At 43.0% G+C, this 18,219-nt stretch overlaps 1 long non-coding RNA gene across 1 annotated transcript; it reads left to right on the plus strand.

Moving 5' to 3' along the window:
- The first annotated feature begins 323 nt into the window (after positions 1-323).
- On the plus strand, positions 324-16,841 carry LOC148050298 (uncharacterized). Its single transcript, XR_015701484.1, has 3 exons — positions 324-448; positions 16,006-16,170; positions 16,500-16,841. It is a non-coding gene; the product is annotated as an uncharacterized LOC148050298 (long non-coding RNA).
- The last annotated feature ends 1,378 nt before the right edge of the window (positions 16,842-18,219 follow it).

An 18,219-nucleotide genomic window follows, 5' to 3' on the forward strand; every position in this document is an offset into this window, starting at 1 on the left:
GATTCTTGAGGACCATGAAAGAAGCCCATGGAGATGTGTTTCTACTGCCTCGGTACATGTCTGGGAATGATGTGAATGCAAACAGGCCGAGGTTCAATTAGCCAAGATGGAAATGTTATCCATGAATTGATTAAAGCATTTTGGGAGGGACACATGATCCCGACTGAGAATGGTTGGAGATGATGACTGCCATGCCACCAGACTGGAAAGGGTTAAAGAGCACCAGTTAAACTGCAATCAAGCAGCTGAGAGGCATAATTAGCCAGAATGATTAGGCCATAAGAGCTACGGCAAGAGGTAGCTTCAGTTTGCCTGGAGGGGGCAGTCTGTAGGCTGTGCTCCCTGGAGGAAGGCTTGGAGGACTCCTGGACTGGGACCATCAGCTGTCCTGCTCCATCCCAAGGGCAGCTGCTCTGGAGAGGAGCTGAGAATGGCTGTTCTTTTAACAGTGAGTAATTATGAGGCTTAAATACAATGTTCATCTTCTATAGCTATGCTAGACCTGCTTCTAGTCCTTGAGCTGAGGCCTGGTCTGTGTTTATTTGGCTGTTTGAGATTTCCTAGGTTGGCTACTTTGCAGGGCAGGGGACACAACAGATGCTCCAGCTGGTCCCAACTTATTCCCCTTTCTTGGCAATATCTGGACAAGAGAGAAATAGCAACAGCTCTTCATCTGCCTGGGCTTTTTGTGAGCTTCCGTGTGCTGAGGTCAAGCTGTTGGGGTGCTTGGTGTAGGTATCTATATGTGAGCATCTGAAAGCCGTGGAAGCAGCATTGTGGGGTGGGGGTGGGTCCAGGGCTCTAGAACAGTTTGATGCTCTGCTGAGGAACCAGCCAGTTCATCCTCTAATGGTTGCTGAGACTTGAGGGTCTGCTTTTCCTCTGGAGCAGTGGTGCAATGAAGGAGGGCTGGAGTACTGATAGAGGTCCTCTTTTCATTTTTCCAGTGCTCACCAGTAAAGTGTTTGAGGGTCCCTCCAAAGCAGGGGAGGAGGGGAAAGCAAACTGCTTTCTGTAGTCCATTGCTGAAAAACAAATCAGTGCATCCCTTCTGTAGCAATAAGAAGAATTTAGTACACAAATACATTTTGTTTTCTGCCTTCCCAAAGAATCTAAAGAAGAGGCAAGGAAATAACTAAAAAAAGGAACACACACAAACCCTTATAAAAAGTGGCCCGTTTTGCTGTTTCCCTGCCTCCTAAAGCCCAGCACACCTTCAGACATTCCTGGCTGAAGTAGATATAAAAAAACATGTCTAATTTGGATTTGTAAAGACCGATCCTATCCTAAGCAAACAGTGCTGCCTGGAATCACTTGCCAGACAGTTGGCATATCTTGCAGATTAGCTAACACTAACAATAATGCATTTCAAGAAGGAGAAAAGGCTGAACTTGGCCTTCACTCCCCAGCTGGAATGCCATGCATGGCCCCCAGTATCTGACCTTAGTTGGAGTGGAAGGATTTGTAGATAGCAGGTTGCTCAAGCCCAACACCGAACCCTGCGTGAAGGTAGGCTGCAAACCGAGCTGGGAGAATAATTCCACTACAAATTGCTGCAAGTGTTAAAGCTCCAGGGAGCAGATTTAATAGCTCCCTTCAGCTCCTGCATTGGTTTGTCAGACTCTGGTTTATGGGCACAGCTGGATGATGGTGAGAGAAGGCAGGAAGGGGAGGCTATACTGCACTTAAATTTGTGGAAAAATTAGTTTGCATTTGTTCAGGCTTTCCTTTGTGTCGATTCATCCCTGTAAGTTTAGATGCATGGGGGAGAGGTGCAGGCTATGAGTGAGGAGCTTTAATCCGGCTTGCCCAGATCAGGAATGTGGGAACCAGCACCAGCCAGGCCTTACACACATTATGAACAGCGAAACAAGGTTTCAGCAGCTTGGTCTGGAATTTGGGTGGCCACATGTAAACACCAGCGAGCTTAGCTTTCTGGGCAAAAAAAAAAAAGTTACGACTTCAAGCTTATATTTGCCTCAGATTTCAAATGGTGAACGGGGGAGGGAAAGAGTGTATAAGTGCCAACTCAGCAAAATAAATGGTTCACACAGAAAAACCAATGTCAGGAGTGAAACCTGACTCACTGAGAGCCTCTTGTGTATTAAGTGCATGTGCTGTAGTGACAGAAGAATATCCCTGCTGCCCCCATTGTAATACAATCAAAACTATGCTTATTTAAGTGTTTAGAGATCAAAATGCCAAGAGGAAAGGAACAAAAATATCTCTCTAAAGATGTGAATAAGTGGAAGCTGGAGTTTCAAATATCAGTTCTGGGGAGTGTGCAAGGCAAACGGTAGCGATGCTTGCTGGAAGCACAGCCCAGCACACGTGCTGTATACCTGCAGGACAGATCTTCTGAATCCAGGGCAGTGCTGCAAAGCTGGGGGGGTGCTGGCATCTCCTCTTGGGAGGGAGAATCTGGGGGAGCTGCCATCCCAAGTGGAGCTGGGAAGGAAGTACCTCAACATCATCTGTTTCTGTTAGCTTGTGTGGAAATGCTTATCTCACCTGGCAGGCTTTGCCAAGCCTCACTTAGGAAATAGAAACACTTTTTTGAGGTTCCCGGTATTTGTTTCCATTCTCCTCCCACCCATTCCTGTCCCCAATGGCAGGATTGCTCTCCAGATCTCAAAGCTGGTGAGCAAGGGCTGTCAGTGCTCTTACCAGTATTCACTCCTCTTGCCTCCAGCCCAGGGCTTGTGTGTCGGTCCTCCGTCACTGAGGAAAAAAACAGTATAGTCCTGTAATGCCCACAGAAAGGCTTGTGGTGCTGGAGCGGGCTCTGCACCTCACTTCTGTCAAATTCAGTCCTTAGCAAGGGTAAAACTTCATTTTTTGGCTTCTGAGCAATGCAGCTTCTCCAGGTCCAAATTTTTTTATTGCTCATCTGGTGTTGACCATTAAAACTGGTCAGAAACTGGAAAACTCTGGGCAAGGGGAAATATTAGGAATGTGTTTGTAAAAAAACCACCAAACCACCAAATAAAACACTCCGAACTGCATGCAGCTGAACCAAACAGAAACAAAAAGTTGTCCAGATAGCAAAAATACTCTGTGCTTATCTAATACCGCTTCAGGCCATTCCTAGACGCCCAAGGCTGTGCAAGTTTTCACTTGCTTGCTCGTAAGCTTGGCCACACTTTCTGCTTGCCAGCCCTTGCTCCCGTGCCAGGGTTTGGTGTATGCTCCCAAGCCAGCGGTGCTGACCTGCCTGCACAGGCCGGGCGTGTGGGAACGGCGCAGGCCCACCTGCAAACCCACGTAGCCAGATGTGCCAGCGGGTGCGCGAAAGCCACAGGTGATTAAAGGGTGGCAGAAAGCAAAGCGAGCATCTTATGTCGTGACTGTCGCAGCTGTACCGACATCTGCAGAGGTAGAAGAGCTTGTGCGGCTTGTAGCTGGCTCTATCCTTCCCAAAGGGCATGGAAGGCTTGAGGCATCAGTGTTTCATCCCTTGCGGGGCTGCTATGCGGAGCAGTGAGCACAAGGTGCCTTCCCACCTCGCAGCTAAGGGCTCCCTCCCGCCGGCGGGCCCGGGTGGGTGCTGGGGCCGCAGTGCCCTCTAAAGGAGGCAGCCTGCATGGGAGGTGAGGGTTGGGAAGCTCGGCAAGGAAAACTTGCCCGTTACAGTCTGAAATTGCTGGAAATAATTTCAGGGAAATCTGGAACCTGCCTGAAAGCATTTATTAACAAAAATTGCAAAGGATTTGAGAGCTTTTCCACAGCCCTCTGTGTGCTAATATGCTTTGTCACAGCGGGTGAGGTGGTTCAGCCCCAGGAGGTAGGCAGAAAGTGCGGAGCAGGGTGTTTACTTGGGAAGTGATCCTGTCAAAAAAAAAAAAAAAAAAACAAACAAAAAAAAAAACCAAACCAAAACTTCTCTCTATGGGCAAAGGAGGCGGCATCTCCATCGGTCAAGCGTGCATGGGGAGGGAGATCCTCTCCAGTGCCCGAAGCAGCTTCTCGTCCTTGGTCTTTCTGCAGTTGGCTATTCTAGGTGGGAAGACATCTGTGCAAGGACCATTTAGAGCTATGTTAGCAATGCGTATCGAAGACACCCTTATTTTGCACAGTCTGATTTTGCAGTTTTGACTGTTTGGCTGTTGAACACCCTCCTAAGGTAAATGGAGCACATCAGAGTGAATATTCCTGACAAATTAATGAGCAAACACATTAGTAGCTCTGAAAATGAAATGCCTACACATGACATGAATTCATTTCACAGTGTTTATATATTTATGGAAATGTCTTTGAATTATACTCCCAGGTCTAGCAGAGATGATTTCTTCTTCCATTATAAAGCAGGTTATGTGGTGATAACTTCTAGACCCCTATGAGTTACTGGAGCACGTAATTATCTTGTTCCACTTATTAATGATGAAAGGTCTATGCAAGTCCCAGAGTAGCTGTATGTACTATGCTCAGTAGTTTAAAGAGGCCGGATAAATTTAATTTAGTTTAAAATTTAGTTGCTGACTTAAAATAATCTTCAAATATGGAATATAAATGTTTGGGGGCATTTAACTTTTCAAAATTATAAATGGGTATGTAGTAATGCAAATCTAAACTTAACATTGTGGTGCTAACATATGAAACAGAGAAAGTGGACTGTAAGCAAAAGAAGCTGACCAGGCTCTACTCTGAAATGCATATTGCAAGCAAACATCAGGCTAATACAAATTAGGACTCAGGCTTTTAATTTTGAAGTAATATTATTGGTAATGGAAGATATGTTAAAAATTAGTTTCATCTTGACGTCCTTGGAAGGTGGCCAATTTATATACTTCTGGGCTAAAGATCTGCAAACCTCTGTTCCCCAACCTTCCTAAAATGGCATCGCTCGTTTTATGATGTCTCCTAGCTATAATCCTGCTTCTCCAGTCTGCCATAATAATGCTAATTAGTTCTATATGTAAATAAACTATTGTTGACAGGACACTTTCAGCAAAGCACATATGACTCATGGAGGGAGAGAGGTTTTAAAAATGATTTATCCATAAACAGAGATTCCATATGTCCTAATCTGGCATGGATTTCTCTCCTCTTTATAGTAAGGAATGTGTGTATGCCTGTATAGCAGGGCTATAATGTGACAATTTGTCTCAAAGTGAAACCAGGATTTATGGTACTTACTGGAGACCACAGAGGTAAAATGAACAGCAGGCTGCATTTAATCATCTGAATTTTCAAATATTTCTTTTGCTCGGGTAAATGTCTTTGTTCCTTTTTGGAAACATGTTCAGCTGTAGGATTGGTTCCTGTAAAGTTATCTGAAAATACTGCAGGCATGCTTTTAGTGAAGTGCACGCAGGGGGTGGGAGAGGAAGCATGGATAGGGGACACTTCTGCGGGAAAAGATTTGGACCCAAAACTTTCTAGCTGAGTGTACTTCTGGCAAGGCTGCCACTATTAACATAACCTTGAAGAAAAGGCACTTATCAGGTGTCCTGTGCACATTTCTAGAAATCGGGGCACATCGCACTAATCCCAGATAAATGTCGTAGGAAATCCAGGCAGAGGAGAAAGAGGAATTGTGAACAGTTAAATGTTGTTCATGTCTCCTGTAGGGCCTGATCCTGTGGCCTTTAGTGATGTGATACTATTCCAGCCTCGAGAGGAGTTGTGCTGATGCGAGGGTACTTGTGAGAGGCAAACCTACCCTTTGCAGGGTTTGGAAACTTCCCTGGGAATAAAGCTTAGGTTGAAGTACCTTGTATCTGGGCTTTTTATTTTTGTCCTTGTAGTCTGGAATGCAGTATATATCCTTCTGGTGATGCTGTTTGTTCTCCTTGTCTCTTCCTTTTGCCTCTTGCTTTCTCTTTAATTATTTTTGGTTTTAGCACAGGGTCACTCATGTTACTACAAGTAATTTCTGTAACTTGCTGATTCTACTCTTCTTTGAAATCAAACCTAGGGTTCTCATAACCACAAGACTTCAGGATACAGAGCTTTGGGTAAAACAACCAGATATCATGGAGGAGTTGATGCCTAGAAAATGGCAGCATGGGTTACCTGAACACACAGAAAAGGCAGATTAAAAACCCACAAACCAGTGGCAGGTGGTATTTGTGCCTTCATAACTTGAACAAGACAATGCTGTACATGTGAGCCATAAAATGGGATGAAACAAAGTGCTACTGGCAGTGAGTTGTGATGACAGAACAAGAGCAAAAAAAAAAAAGTTGAATTTTGTGTATGTGGGGGCAAAGCTGGCATCTGCAGAGAAAAAGGCTGCCTGCTTATTCATGGCAAATTGGAACTGGAGCCCATTTTCTTCCTTCAGAAAAAGAAAGCTCTCTAGGGGTGACAGTAGTTTAATCAGGATGGCTTGTTACAGCCTTTGGGCTGTGAGTCCTGGTGAGGCTGCCAATGAAGTGCTTTCATCAGATTTTTTTTGTTCATGGCCTGGCTCTGAAGTCCTGAGCCTGACAGTTGTCATTTGCTGGTAACGGTGGCCAGGGTTATCAGTGAATCTTGCTGGAAGAGCTGTTTTTCATCTGGTCCCAAGTAGCTCTCTTCCAGCCACTGCTTCTTCATCTGATGTATGAGACTGAGAGCATCCTTTAGTAGCATCCATGCTGATATGGAAGTCAAGGTCCTACAAGTGTGTGCCAGCAATAATATAATAATTAATAATAAAAAAGCAGGAGGGATTTTCTGAAGTTGTTGTTCCTCATGTCCTGATTGTCGCTTTCTCAGCTGTGGGACTTCTGGTCTGCTTTGCTCTTGACTTCAATTCACATATGAGCATTTGCTATGAAAAAAGAAGGTGGTTTAGAGGGTATTTTCTTATTTTGTAAGGAACTAGGATGGAACCTCTGAAATGCGCAACCTGAGTCCAAACACAGGAATAGGAAAAATAATCACCCAAGAAGGACCTGATGAATTGGAAATGTGCTTTGATTAGTTTCTGATGTTGGCAAACTTGCAGAAAATCTGCATTCAGGCCCTGATACATAGGTTCTACAAACCCAGCAGTGACTGGGTGCAATTCTGAATCTGAATACAGAGTAGATGATAGTAAACTATCAAAGGCTAGCTAGAAACAGGAGCTTGATTCAGTTCCGATAGTTTTGTGGCCCATTATATTGCCAAAATACATTATTGTCTTTGACCTTCGTTTCCCACCTAGGCATTTCTGGTGTAAACACATGGTGATGATAAAAGTGAAATAAAAGCAGATTTTGGGGAGGCAGAGCAGAAATGTGCGTGTGCAGTAGGCATTGCATTTGCCCAGTTCTGTTAGAACTTTCCTTTTTCCTCTCTGTAAATGTGACAATTTATGGAAGGATCTTTAGACTACATTTTTCATGCTGTTGTCATTGCTTGCTGTTTGAAAGTTGAAATGAAGAGTTGGGTTGCTTGGTTGCTGTGAGGTGAGTAATGTGTGTTTACTGAGTGGTGATCTGCTGCCTGCCAGCACACCTTGGCTACCTGTACTTACTGGGTTTAGCCACAGAAAGAGCTTGGGGTTATGTTGCATTTGATCTGTTTAAAAACAAAAGAAAGGGAGATTCTTTCCCATATCTTTAAACAAATTTCTTAATGAGCAATATCCCCAAAATAGACTGAGCAAAAAGGTAACTAGCTATTCTGGCCAAAGAGGATCATCCCAACCCAAAACCAGTCATTCTCAGGGAGCTGGGATTGCTGGAGAGCACAATTTTGAGCATGAAAGGGGAGCTCGGAGATATGGCTAGGGGTCATCTGGTGTAATTTTTCAGGGAGTTTTGAACATTTCTGAAAATTCAGGTGCCCAAGAAGCCTAGTGCTCCCATGAAGTGATAGCTGCTGTATGAGGTTGCACTTGAACTCATGCAGAAGGATGTCAAGGATTTCCTATGTACTGGAAGAGCTTCAATTGGGGGATGATTTTTTTAGACCCCAGAAATTCTAACCAGGTGAAAGCAAGACAAAAGCACAGAAAATCTTCTGCTCAAGCTAAGGCTTATATTTTTAATTGCTTTAAGGCAGAGAATGTGGCTGTATTTGGAAGTGTAAGTACAGGACAGGGCCACAGAGGGTTCATTTCCTATTCCCAACCCTGTGCCCAGTTTTTCTGCTGTTATAAATATTGAGAGAAAGGCTGGTGGTGTCCAAATCTTGTGACATTCCTTCTGGGAATCTTTTGTCCAAAATGTGAAATTAAAATTTACCCTCGGTGTAGCTCTTCTATATGTGTATAAACTCTGAACAGAAATGGCAGGATTATGGCCAGAGCTGATGTGATTAATCAGTTAAAGAATTTTTACAGAAACACTTTGGAAGAATCCTCCCAAAATTTCTGGTTGTATCTCAAGATGTAGGTCTCAGGGAAAATGTAAATGTTTGATTTGCAGGTGCAGCTAGCAGTTTAGCTCTGAATTATCTGTATTTGATAGCAGATGGTTGTGGTTGCTGCTTATCTTCCCATCCATTGGAGCAGATTGTTAAAGGCTAATATTTGCAGTGATGGTTATGGATTCCCCTGGCAGAGTCAGAAGTGTGTGGGCATAAAAATGCAGACTGATTTATGTGAACTTGAGTTACTTATTAGAAGTCCCTATTGAAAGGGACTTCCCGTTCAGGCCTCATGTTGCTGTTTTTTTATCTGATAAGAAGTTGCTACTGATATGAAGCTTTATTTTTCCTATGATAGTGTTCCACTTTAAGTTTGATAAGTCTTTTCACAAATCTTCTACCCAAGCCTGCAAACACACAGTAGCTGTACTAGTTATCCTATAAAGAGTGTGTGAATTGTCAGAGCCTGAAGCTGCTGGGATGTTCTTTTTTGAGAGGTAAAACAAATTCAACTTGTTGAAAAGCAGTGATGACAGTGAACTTTAACATGGGAGTATTTGGGGTAGGCTGTGACAGGGAGGTAGCTGAGATGAGTGACTACGTTTGAGGTGAAGTAGCTGTTTATTGAAATCCTATTTCCATCAAGGGGGCAGTGAGTCTGTATGGTATTTCAGGACACTGATTTCCTGTGGACCTATAAAGAAGTGTTCAGAAAAATGTGGCAATTGAAGGACTCTTTTAGAGTTTCTTGGTGCTACTAGCATTTTGCATTAGCATGCAGTGCAGAGGTTAGCTATCGCTGCAATTCACATTAGAACATCGTCTGGGTACCTTCTAAGCAATACATCTTGCTCTGGTGTTCAAGAAGTTCCTATAATACCTTCCAGTGACAGGAGGAGGGGGGAAATCGGATCTAGAGTTGCCAGAGGGACTGGGCAGGCAAAAATTAAAGTATATCAATAACAGCTTGCATTCAACAGAAAGGTAAAAAGACACATCCAAGAAAGCAGATACTGGTGGTGTTCTTTCCTTTTATGTTCTTTAAGAGCAGTGATTGTTTGGCTCTGAACAGCTCTGAACTCATGATGTAAGTGTACAGGCTCTTGCCTGTCCCTTGGTACCATGATACTTCAACACTGTAGTTTTGTCTTTGATATTCAGGTACTGTCTTCCTAGAGGGAACGTTGTAACTACCCCAAGGACTCTACTCCTGTCAGTCTGTCCAGACTTATAAGTGATTGCCACCAAGCAGCTGCTGCTTTTGACTTGTATCCCTGACAGCATCCTTCCTCGGCTAAGCGGATGAGGAATAGGGTGGAAAGTTTTCTCATGTGTCTAGGTTGCAATTTTGATGGAAGGATCACTGAGTGTTTAACAAAGAGAAACCATTTTGTCTTATGAGAAGGGCATCCAGGGAAGGTTTTATTGATGCTATGAATATCAATAATTCAAGGAGGAAAAAGAGCAAATGAGGTTCCCAGGATTTATATGTAAGAGCTTGAGAGTATACTTGCAGCTAGGCTGCTCTTGCTTAGTTAACTAGTGGGGCCACCTAAGAAAATCTAGTTCACCATGAAACAGGCACTGTGTGGGTGACTTTGCAATAGTTACAGAAAGGGAGCTGAGGAAAAAGGGATACCAAATTGGTCTTCAAAAGGAATTGCATCAAAACAGGTGTGGATAAGTGAAGTAATCCAGAAACTATCTCTTTGGGTTTATTTAGCAGCTTCTGAAAAGCTTGTCTGAACACAAACTCAAAGTCGATCAGAAGGTGAGCCTGGCATGACCTAAACATACACGTATTACTTGAGACCCATGTTTTGTTCCAGGCTCTGCTACTGGCCTGGAAAGAAGGTATTTGGAGAAGATATTTCATCTGTCTTTGATTTTCTGTAAAATCAAAGCAGTGATACCAGCTACCATGAAAGCATGTGGAGATAAGCTGATGGAATGTTATTCATTATACTAGTAAAATCACTTCCATGATTGTCTGTGGCAAGTTTCCCAAACTAGACTCTTGAAATAACGTTTTTCAGTAAATAAAATTCCCTTGTTTTATGCCTCTTTCCCTCTCTTGTCCAGAATACAAGAGGGATCTCAACTTTCTCTTGCTTCCACTTAATTGGATTAGTCATCTACCGCTAAAGGTATGTGCCTCAGGTTCAGTTCTTGCTGACAACCAAACCAATGGGCCATTACATGAAGTAGGTGGAATTCAACATCAAAGGAGAGAGCAATCTGGGTTGGATAGATGCCAGGAGGTTTTTTTGTGCTTATCCAAATACCTGCATGCACTGAGATTTTTCTTATTGCTGCTAGTGCTCCGTTATTGCATGTTGGAAAGATTAAAACCTTTGCTTGTGAGTAAGGTTGTACTACTATTATCTCCAGAGCTTGAATGAGAATGGTGATGCTTAAGATGTTGGAGATCAATTCTCATTTTCAAATGCTGGTGGCTCTGGAGAATGAAAGTGAGTGCTGCATGAAGCTATCTACACATGGGATTTTTAGCAGTGCCTCAATATGATCAGCTCTTGCTGTCACACAATCAATGAACAAAATTAAGAATTATCATTGCTATAATGTGGCAGGAAGGGGTTGCAAGCAGAAGAGAACATAGAGTTCCTGCAGAGTTCTCCTAATGAAGCTACTGCTGCAAAATACCTTCCAAAACATCTGTGAAGGTCCCTGAGAGCCTGCCAGAGATGTGATGTTGAAATAGTTTGTGTTGCCCTGGTATAGACCTCAACAGCATGCTCTGTGCTCTTGGCTATGGTAACCCACAGCCAGCGTCCCTGTGGAAGTGACATTCACTGTAGAACAGGACCACCTGTAATTTGAAAGCAATTCCTAAATGACCACTGGGAAAGCTGGAACTGCATCCAAAGTCTATTGAAGTGCAGGAAAAATTCAGATAAATATCCACTCCAGCATGTGTGAGAAATTAATCCCCAAGACCTCTATGGAGCTGAGTGCAGCTGTTTTGCAAATTATGACCCCTTTGACTTGTACATCGAGCCAGATAGCTCAAGAGACTTGTTTACTGTGTGATTTCTAGTATCCTCCTGGGAAAACAATCTTTGTGTTCCTTTTCTGCTGAGGAGTTTGGAAGCAGAGGCAGAAGAAAGGTAACTGGGCTTTGCTTCTTCTGAAAGATACAGTGGGGTCAAGAAAATGCACAGCTAACTTAATCTGGAATGATCTGCTCTAGCCAGATTGTCAGCCAGCCTGCTGGGCACAGCACACCTCCTTCTCTGTGCCTTAGTTTGAAAAGTGGGATGATGCTACTGGTCTTTGAATTACTTTGTAAGCTACTGATAAGTAGGTGTCTGGAAGAGGAAGGTACTGTTTGAGCATTGCTTAGGTGATGAGACCTATTTGCTGTGGTTTCTCTGTCCTTATCACTAATGTACAGAACTGAAAGCTTTGTTGCAATCGTGGGCTATCATATGAAGAGCTATGAAATCATATGAGTTTGCAAAAAAGTTCAGAACCACCTTTACAAATGCAGCCTCTCATAGAGCATCTGCTAAAGCTATGGGGGACCTGTGCTGGCTTATTGGGAGCAAGGGTGTTAGGGCTGGAGCACCCTTTATGGCCCACAGTACATTTACAGCTACTTCCCCACCAAGTTGAGTGCTCAGTTTTCTTTTATCAATCCCTGGCTGCCTTTAGTCCTCCTGCTTTTGCTATGCTGAGACTCGGCTTTTTCACAAGCCATGGGGCAATTTGCCCATACAGATCAGGCAGGTACAAAGACCACTCTTGAAAGTCTTGTCCTGGGGGTCTGCATCTGTAAAACCTGGCTCTCTAAAACTAGCATTTGGGTATGGTTGTTCCCAGCATAGGATAACGTATGAAGTCAGGAATTCCAGTGTTAGTACTGGGTGTGGATTTGCCACTCTGACTTTTTTCAAGGAGAAGATATTCTTGCTTTATTTCCAGAGGCAAATCTTTCCAAAGTTGTGAACACAAGAGCTTGCCAAATATTAGCTTTCAAGGTTTTAAGTTGCACAGTGTTTATTCAAGTTACCTCTTCTTGAAGTCTATATAAAGAGTCATGTTTGCTCAGGCATACTTCTAAAAGCCCCAAGACATGGCTCTGGAAGGAGGTATGCAGCAGCAAATGTAAATGTTGCTGTCCTTAAAAATGGAAGCCCTCAGAGTAATCTACAGAAAGAAATATAATGTAAGGAAAAGACTTTAAGATTTGGAGGTGAAGACTACAGAACAGTATCTGGAATGGATAAAATTCAGAAATTCAGTGACATTGTAAATACAACTTCTCTTGGCCCTGCAATTGCAGCTGCTCTCTTCTGTTCCCCAGTGTTACCCTTTGCTGTCACTAAGGCAGCATTTTCCCATACCCCAGCCTCTGAAGCAGTTGCTGGGAACAGTTTTTAGGGACTTTGCTGGCCAGACTATGCTGGCCTCTTGCTGTGGGACAACAGTGGGAAACAAAATATTCCTTGTACTTTGCAAAGTGATTCCCTTCCACTTTTTGTGAGTATTTGGTGTCACTTCTCTGAGAAGGTTGTAGAAATGTGAGCTGAATTTTTGGTGCTCTATGGTATGATAAATGGGAGAGGAATTTTCATGAAGGAGTGCCTAAATACAGTGCAAATAAAGAAAAATAATTGGATTAAAATTTAACCACAATATTTACAAGCCTTTCCACCTGCCCATATATGCAGGTATGCTGAGACCAAATTCACATAATGAGTTTCCTGCAGCTGAGACAAGTGAGCAGGGTGCTGGGCTGGCTGAGGAGAATAATATTTGCCCTTGCCATTCCACTTTTTCTATGTGTCAACAGGCAGCCCATCAAATCTCCACTTACTTTCTTTCCTCTCTGCAGACAGCTATTATCAGCCTTCCCACAGCAGGGGCAGGATGTAAATAAATGGAGCTGAAGCATTTTTATGTTGCAGCAGAAAACCCTGTGCACAAGTTAATGCAGAATAATTATACTTATCGGTGTATTTCACCTAACAGTGCACTGTCTAGGTGAGTGAAGGATTGCTGCAGAGCTGGAGGCAGCAAGACCAGCTGTGATCCTGCACCCTGCAGATGGATTTATGGTTTCCCGATGCCATCTGCTGGCATGGGCCTTGCTTGTGCACTGAGCAGTGAAGCCCTCCAGCTTCTCTCTCCCATGAGCAGATGCTGCAGCTCCCGATGTCTTTGCAGGTGGTGTAACACCAAAACCACCCTTTCTTGATGATTTCTTGAGCTTTACAGAGCAAATGTTCCCTGCAGCCAAGCACCTGTAAAACCACTCTGCTCATGGTCCCTCCTGGAGCTGTTCTTCAGCTGGGTGCCCTGTAGGCTTTCCACATCTCCCTTTTTGCCTGCTGTAATGCTGTATGCTCTGTGGGATCAGCTCCAGATCCAAAAGGATCTGCAGCTGGATCTTCTTCTGTAAACTACCAGGCTAAACCTCTAAATCCATGTGGTTTTGAGGGAGCGGGTTTGTCTTTGGTGTGGTCACAGTACCAGTAATGCTGCATGAGGTTGTAAAGATACTGCTGGAAAGCTTCAGGAGCAACGGAAGTTTGATCTCTGTATTTCAGTCCCTGAAATAGCCTGAAAAACCAAAATGAATATTCAGGTAGTAGAGGATGTAGGGAAGTTTGTCCTTTTTCCATCTTGCAGTCTTGCAAAAGGGCCCTGTGGCAAGCAAAGATGCACTGTGATAACAGCATTAGTTGATGATGTTCCTTGTCTTTCAGTGTTAGCACTATTGATGTCCTGGTAGAGCTGTTTTTATGCCTTAAACTAGCATCACTGTCTCCAGCATGGCATCTGCTCTGGGATGATCTGTGCTGCAGGGGAACTGATCTCTGAATCTTCCTCTGATTCCAAGCAAGAACAACTCAGCTGCTTGTAAGTGTTTCTTGGCAGGTGCCAAAGACCTGGCTGTGCCCATGTGCACTGTATGAGCCTAAAGACAGGATCTGTGTCAAAGCAAAAGCCTAGTAGCAAAACTCATGAAATTCACTTTTAAATCTTCCAGTTTTCAGAGGTAATATTTCATTTTGTGTAAATACCACATAAAAAAAAAAGACTTGCTTCATGCACCTCATTTTGACTTCAATCCAGGTTTGCTCTGGGCTTCCCTTATTTCTGCCTGTGGGGAACTTGCACTAGTTAACCACAAATAAAGTGGAGTTTCTGACACTTAAATTCTAGTATGTCAGCAGTGGGTATCAGCAAGACCTAGCTGGGATCTGTATTAGCATGTTTGCAGATATGGATCAGAGGTTTGAAATCCAGATGTCGTGAGGATGAATGAAGAGGAGAAATTGCTAATCAAATTCTCGAGGACTGCAATGCAATAAAACAGGGTAACTTGATTGAAAATGTAGTCAAGCCTCCTACTCTGTTTTCCAGATACATTTAGGCTCCAATTTTTCAGTCCTTATGCCTCCCTCTTCACATGGACTTTAAAGGGAAGGAGTATGTCTGTGAGGATCAATGAAGTAATTTAGTTTTACCAAGCAAGTCTAGTAATCCTGCTGGACAGATCTTCCAGAGGCTTCTTCCCCTCACCTGGGGGAAATATTGTAAATAAATTCTCCATCTTCAGACTATTACTAGTACAGATAATGCCAAAGCAGAAACATAATGTTGGAGTAGAAAAAAAGGATTATTTTTTCCCTTCATTGGCCAATAAGTGGTTAAATTTGAGAGAGGTTTTCTATCGTGCACCTATATAAACACTTTTTTCCTGAGTTCCAGCACCTGGTTTTGTGCTGGGAGAAACTGGTATTTGTGCCAGCTGTCATGTTTATTAAATTGATGCAATTAAATGCAGAATATTTATCAGTAAAAAGTGTTCATAGACAATAAGTTATAATGGACTGCATGTATTTTTTTTAACTGAGGTGGCTGGACACAAAATATTGCCCTCCCATTATTGAGTGGGGATGTCCCTTTGCTTACAAACTTACTGGATACAGGGATCCTCAGATATTCTGACATCCCTGTAGGATGAAAGGAGCTGAGCAAGTTCATAGCAGAGCTGCAGGTGTTGGCTTTCTACAAAGTAACCTAAACTGGTTTTATCTGTATAATGCAGTGTTAAAACACAGCAGTAGCTGACATACTGCCTGTATTTTGAATCTGAGCCAATATTTAACCCTGAGAAAAGTAATGATCAAGCACTTTGGGTTCTGTAATATTTCAGGCACATCACTTTCGAGGTTTTTAACACTGGCCAGATGGGACACAACGCACAGAATTGCTGCTTTAAGACTTAAAAGGTCTCTGCAAATTAAGCTTTTCATTCTTCCTCCTTTCTTCCTAAAATTTGATTGCAGGTTGCATGTAAAACATTGTTTTGACAGGAACAGCCTGATTGTAACAGTAAGCTTTAGCTTTCAGGGAAAATGATAAACTGCCAGCAAGTTATGTGCGTTAATGGGACAAGATTCCTTTAAGACAGAACTTTTTTGGTTCCATCTTAGAGGCAATTTGTAACTTCAATACCTACAAGGATATGTGTATATGTATCCTGGGTCTTGCAATCAGTGATACAGGGATGTTGTCAATTCTTCTAGGCCATGCAATAAAAATAAAATGGAGTAAATACTTGACTAAGTGATCAGACCTTGCAATGGGTAGCATCTTCAGAAGCTGTTTAACAGGCAGGATTAAATGAGGGAGAGTCATAGCCACAGGAAAGGATTTCAAGCCTCAGCTTGTTTCTTAAACGAACAGGAGCTGACACCACAGGATAAGGAATAGGTCTCTAACATGAACCCATGTACTCGGATGTTGGGTTTCCAAAGACGTTTGCCTCATCAGAGCAGCAAACCATGGATGGCAGTGATCAGTGGGGCTGGTGGAAGTGCTCCTGTAGCTCACTCTGGTTTGGCCCGTCAGGTAAGACAGTGTAATTTAAAACACACTTCAGACTGCTCTAAATCATGGGAAGGAAGGGGGGCAAGTTCTGTTGACCCTAAACTTGGGGGATTTGAAATGACATCTTATACCCACTTCTGTTGCACCACAGCTAATGAGATATGGGGGAGGCTGACAAAGCTGGAGGGATGCTCTGGTTGCTTACAGCTGTATAAAACTTACAGGTTTGCTTTGCCATTAAAACAGAAGCAAAAGTTCAGAAGTCAAACGGAAGGAGCTGCCCTTGGAAACTCTCATGTTGTCTGTTCTTATTGTCTGCAATTTTCTACATTTCTGTTCACCCCATGTAGGCCTCCAGGACCTGGGAACTGGATGGATTTGAGATGCTGCCCTTTGCTTCATGCTGTTCGTCTGTAGTCAGCAGTTATCTGTGAATTGGTGAATGACTGCTTCTCAGATGCTTCATGGAGGTTTGGTTACACTGAGCCTTCAAGTTCACAGGGGGATAAGCCTTGATGCCAGAGCCAAAATGGGGTCTGGAAGAAGCTTTTATGTGTTTCCATGCATCTATGCTAATATTCACTGGAAGGAGACATGAGAGTTTTTGCTCTCATGCTCTCTTGTTTTCATTTTGCCTCGGCACTGTTTTGCACCCAACTAATTTGGCTTTTGGGTTTGCTCAAAATTTTCATGTGGTTTACCCCAGAGACGCCTATACTTGGTAGTGGGAGAGGGTTTACCTGTATTTGAATTATAAAAATGCTGAACTGTTTAGTGGACACAAAATAGGAAGTGCTACAGAAGACAGTAAGGACAATTATTTAACAACTATACTGCAGAGGGAAGACATGATTTTTTTTATTTTTGTGCTCATTTTGAGTCCCTCAGGCACTGTGGGGAGCTGAGGGCTGCAAAAAACTATGTTCCTTGGGGACGTTGAGAGTTACATCAATATCAGACTTTACTTTATTCTTGCCAGTAGACTCATGCTCAGGCTCTAATCTCTCATCTTTCCCCCTCAGAAAAAAATGTATATTTCTCTAATAATATCTCGTTTTGCCTGCAAATAAGCTACATAAGTCACCTGTATAAGAAAATACAGGGGCCGGAGTCTGTGATCACGGCTGTGGAGTTGTGTGACAGTTACAGCATCTTGCTTTAAGATCTTTGCTCTCAATGGCCACACAGTGGCAGCAAAAACCAAATCGCTTTCCCCATCCTAAGTCAATGTGGTAGAAGGAGGAATGAGTCCATGGCTGTACAAGATCCAGTTTGTGCTGATAAGGTATAAAAAGGTGTATTTAAGTAAAAAACCCTCCTACCTATAGGTCATGGAGGGGAGAACATGAGCTCACGCTGCTCGAGTGTAATACTTGATTGAGATGAATCGTGCTGCAGGGAAAGACTGATAGGATTCCCTTCTAGCAGTACTTGTGTCCCGTGCTCTGCTCCTGGAGGAATTGAACCAGCTGGGAGTGACACAAACTTTTCTAGACACTTTTAATGAGTTTTGGTCGAGTTGCATGGGTTTTCAAGGAAACAAATAAACATGTTTTTATCATCTCTCTGAGGATGAATTAAAGGCATAGTGGAAATCAGTCTGGTTTGGGAGCGCATATAGTTTACTTCAGTCTGGTCTTATCGTCATTTACAGCTTCAGGGTCCTGTTAGGTTATGTACTCTACAAACACAGTATGAAATTATCCCCTAACTAATCCTTGATGTCTAAATAAAAAGCAATAAGGAAAGGACACTTTCATTACAGATAAGGTACTAAAGCATGGAGGCAAAGGATTACTTCCTTTTTGTGGCTAAGGATTTATCTGGAGAAAACTAAGGAGCTGAATCTTTTTAAAGAGCCTAATTCTCTTGGGATGAAATCTTCAAGCACTTGAATGCTTCTTGCCTAAAACTACACTAGAAATACCCCCAGGTGGGGATTGGAAAGCAAATTTTTATCACAGCCCTCTGACACCACATCAGCCCTGGTCCCAAGACCCAGTTGCTGCCCCATGGCCTTGAGCCGTAACCAACAAATGAAGACAAGGCTGAAAGGCAACTAATCATTTA

The sequence above is a fragment of the Nipponia nippon genome, unplaced genomic scaffold (genome assembly GCF_047370975.1).
Source record: "Nipponia nippon isolate SJK-2023a ecotype South Korea unplaced genomic scaffold, ASM4737097v1 scaffold_9, whole genome shotgun sequence".
NCBI classification, from domain to species: Eukaryota; Metazoa; Chordata; class Aves; order Pelecaniformes; family Threskiornithidae; genus Nipponia; species Nipponia nippon.